At 43.9% G+C, this 4,276-nt stretch overlaps 1 pseudogene; it reads right to left on the bottom strand.

Moving 5' to 3' along the window:
• Positions 1 to 2,257: 2,257 nt before the first annotated feature.
• On the bottom strand, positions 2,258 to 2,672 carry LOC128778843 (cytochrome b-c1 complex subunit 7-like; annotated as a pseudogene).
• Between the last annotated feature and the right edge of the window lie 1,604 nt (positions 2,673 to 4,276).

Raw genomic sequence — 4,276 nt, 5'->3', positions numbered from 1 at the left:
TTTCTCTGGAAAGGAGTGAAATCCTCCTCCTTCCCCGTCGTCATCATCACCATCTTCGTCATTGTTCACAAAAATGCTTTTTGAGTATCTGTAACTTGCCAGGCACCGCGACAGAGACTGGAAGGCAAAAAGGAAGGAAACATTGTTCCTGGTCTTGTCCATAATCTGGTGGGAGAAACATCTAAATAAACAAAGAATGACATCAAGAATTATATCCTAAGTCTAACGCCGTTAACATACGACACAGTTAATTCTGTTTGGAGGTGGGGTGGGGCAGTGAGAGGTACAGATCCGACAGAGGTGACTTACGTATCAGGTGCTAAGGGATGAAGGGGGATTTTCTAGGCAAATAGGACAGGTGGAAGGCATTCTACGTAGAGAAAACAATTAGTGTGAAGGCATGCAGATATGAAAATCAGGAAAATGAAATTGATTTCTATACCTGGAGATGAAAAACATAAATCACTTTTATCATCATCGTCAAATGTATCATCCTACCATCAGAATTATTCATTAATTTCCATACAGAATGACCACGTGGATTGGATCCCGTTCTCCAGAGGATCCTCGCCTAAGAGACCATAGGTAACAGATAACACACTGACCAGGAGAGTTGCCCTGTAGAATGCTTCAGAATTTACTTGATGTGTAATATGGGGCAAATTCCTTGACTTGTCTTTATCTTACTAGTACTGTTGTATCAAAGAGAGAACTCATGTTTATCCTTTCTGACTTGGAGAATTGTTGTGCAAATCCGGTGAATAAAATACGTGAAATCTGGTTTGAAAAAGACATATACGTACCCTAACATAGACGTCCATGTTTTAAAAAGGCAGTCAGTGAAGGAGGGTTGGGGTGGCTCTGGCCGGGGTCATGGAAGTTTCTACTGATGTCACATTCAAGGGCATATTTTGCTTCTTTCTGGTGGCAGTTGACTGGTATCCTCAAACAGACCCTACGGGGTAGCATACCTGTGGGCTGTGGCGCACCTGGAGGGAGAGCTGCTCTCGACGGATGAGGACACGCTGACATAGAGAGGTCGAGGTGGCAGTCCAGACCAGGTGACGTTTCCTCAGTGTGCATGAACGCAGTACAACCAGACCAGGAACTGGGATCAAAGTTTAGGAAGGAAGTCAACATTTTAGTCAGAGGGTGGCTGGTTTCGGGGAGAGTGGGTAAGGCTCTGAAAAGGAAAACAAATAGATCTGAGGCCTCGTCAGGATGTAGAATATAAGTGAATAGGGGCAAGCGGTTCAGAGCTAAGGTTTTAAACGGGGAAGGCACTGGAGGACTGGCCCACCTGCCAAGCTGGTCTGCAGGCTCCCTGTGGACAAGCGTCTTCTCCGTGGGCTGCCGGATCCAGCTCCTGCTGGTGCTGATTGTTAAATCTTTAGATAGTTTGCAAGCCAGTCGTTAAAGCGCTGGTAGCATGCAATCAGAGAGTGTGTGCTCTACGGAAACTGGCAATGACTACAAATCAGAAACTTTTCTTTCCCTGGTCAGCTAGTACTTTTTTTTAAGTTTATTTATTTATTTTGAGAGAGATAGAGAGAGGGAGAGAGAGAGAGAGAGAATCCCGAGCGGGCCCTGAGCTGTCAGTGCAGAGCCCAGTGTGGGGCTCGAACTCACAAAACGTGAGATCGTGACCTGAGCCAAAATCCAGAGTTGGAGGCCTAACTGGTTGAGCCACCCAGGCACCCCTCGATAGCACATTTTTTGGATAGCACCTTTTTCTATGGCAGGATAGCACATTTTCATGTATACATAGGCATCGAGGACACAACAGAGACTTACGAACCTCAGTCCTTAAACTGAGAGCTCCAAGTGAAATAAACACTTGGTTAGTTGCTTCCTGCCATCTGCCCTTCTCCTCGTTTTTATGTGTGGAGCACACTTGAGAGATTCAGCATGGCAGTGACTCTCATTCCATCAGTGGCACCTAAGGAGGCTATGCAGCAGGCAGCAGGATACCATCGGTCCCCTTGATTGGAAATAAGTGCCTCAAATACCCCATTTTCTCCTGGTGATCCATCGTAGAGCTGCGATCCATGCAGTTCTCTAAAACCTTCTTAAGCCTATTTAGATTATCATAATCTATAACCTTGCAAGGACACAAGTCCCCCATAGGCAGCTACTTTGTAAAGGAGTGTTTCCATGTCTTTGAGATCCTAAACCTGCCTCGTTGAAGCATGAATGCTTCTAGTATTTTCTTTTGTCATTACAATAGACATTTATCTAAAGTAATACGTTTGCAGCTCAAGTAGTTCTAAATTGTACATTTCCGGTTTAGCCAACTTCTCCAAAATATTTCAAGGCAGCCGCAACCACAGATTTCCATTCCAGGATTCTTTCTTTGCCCATTCTTCTCTCTCTTTCCCAAGTAACTTCCTTCAGATGCGGTTCGAGATAGATTTTACCCTCCTTATATTTTGTCCACTGCTCTATAGGCAAAATCTGCTGCCTCCTGGTCAGATCCAATGCTCTCTTTACGCGAAACATCTTGCCGTTATGAATTTTCTCAGGAAGACTTCTTATGGCCTCTCATCATCATTCTTGTATACTGTATCATCTCACATGAACTGGACTTTCTTGAACCCTGGAGCATTGTAATACCATTTTCAAATACCCTCCAGCCACCGACTTGGTGCTGGGGCAGCAGGCCTGCTCGCCATTTTGACCTAAGACTGAAGCACTGAATGCTTCCAGTATTTTGAGATGGGGTAAGCCACTTTGTTTTTACCTCTTGAGAGCTTAAAGACTGTGACTGAGTTCTAGAACTTTCTCTTCATGATCTAGGCCTCTCTGGTATTACCTAACTAAAAGTCGCTAGTGATGCATCTGAGGAGTTCGTGCCGAGCAAAACCCAGCCTAGAGACTTGGGTGACATTGTGGCCCATCCAACCCATCGATAAATCCTTCAGGCTTTAACCCTGCCCTCCTCCTCCCCCCCCCCTACTTTACAATGCCCTCTCTTTTAGGAGAAGGATGGCAGAATTACTTTGCATTGGAATTAATGGTATAAAGAGCTACCTTCTCATCTGAGTAATGCTAATTCACCTCCATCCCTGGTCATTTGCTACCTATTAGAAATATCCTGACAGCCTGCATCTCATTACCATTGTAGCAGGTCGGACTCCCAAGAATAACCTTCTAAGGAGGATGAAATGTATGCCAGTGGCATCTAATACCAGGGCATTCACATTCATATTTTTAGCAGCATATATCAGTTAGCCCAACCTTTAGTGTACTCTATGTACTTTTAATAATCTCCATAAAAGCCTGATTTCCAATCCCTGGGCTCAAGCTGACAGTGTAAATAAAATCACCCAAATCCACAGGGTAAGAGAAATGAAAATGACAAGGATTAAAATTTGGTCAAACCTCTTTCTTTTTAAAAATTCTGCTTCCCTTCCAATTGGATCACGACCCTCTGTGTGCTCAGCTTAAGACCAGACGGTATGCTTTCACTTTTATTCCTCTCTGCAGCAGGCTTACAGTATTTAGTGAGAGTCTGTAAAGAATGTGTGCTGGGTAGAGAGTTAATACCATAATCCCCTATCGTTGGGGTCAAATGCTGAATAGAGCAAAAGAATTAGAAAACATGTTACATACAATGGCAGGAAAAAAAAGCATCAGCACGCTGTTCTGTGAACGCTAGCATTCATCACCCACAAGCGATGGCCATGAGGTAACAGAGTGCGTGAGAGACGCGGACTTGAAGTCTAGTTGTGTACGGAAGCCAAGCCGGAGGAGACTTGAGCATAAGTCTTCATACCCATATACCCTGGGAGGTATTTGTCACCATTCTCCATTGCTTCTTTCCAAGTACCTGCGTGGATTTAGTTCCTAAGTAACACATTGAGCCACTAAATTGTTTCACGGAGCTGAACCTTCAGCGATCTCTTTTTACTCTTCAGCAGTGGGTGTGAATGTTGTTCTCAAAGTGCTGTAATACATCTGTCTCTGGAGAATTCTCTTAATGAACGAGTAGAAATTTGAGGCACTGCAGGCAAAAAGGGTTGCACAGCCACCTCCCATTGTACCTTGGGAAAGTCAACTGAACTCCCCTGGAGTAAGATTACAAACAAATAAATAACTTTGTCTGGAAGTTCTATACAGGGAACTTGCGTGCATGTGTGTGTGTGTGTGTGTGTGTGTGTGTGTGTAAATGGTTTAAACATAAAGTGACAAGTCAAATTTATTTTAAATGTTAAATTTTTTTAATGTTTTCTAAGAGAGAGAGAGACAGAGACAGAGCATGAGTGGGGCAGAGAGA

The sequence above is a fragment of the Panthera pardus genome, unplaced genomic scaffold (genome assembly GCF_024362965.1).
Source record: "Panthera pardus isolate Hobbes unplaced genomic scaffold, ASM2436296v1 HiC_scaffold_21, whole genome shotgun sequence".
Classification (NCBI taxonomy): Eukaryota; Metazoa; Chordata; class Mammalia; order Carnivora; family Felidae; genus Panthera; species Panthera pardus.
The sequence above is the reverse complement of the archived record's forward strand: the minus strand, read 5'-3'. Positions and strand labels throughout refer to the sequence as shown.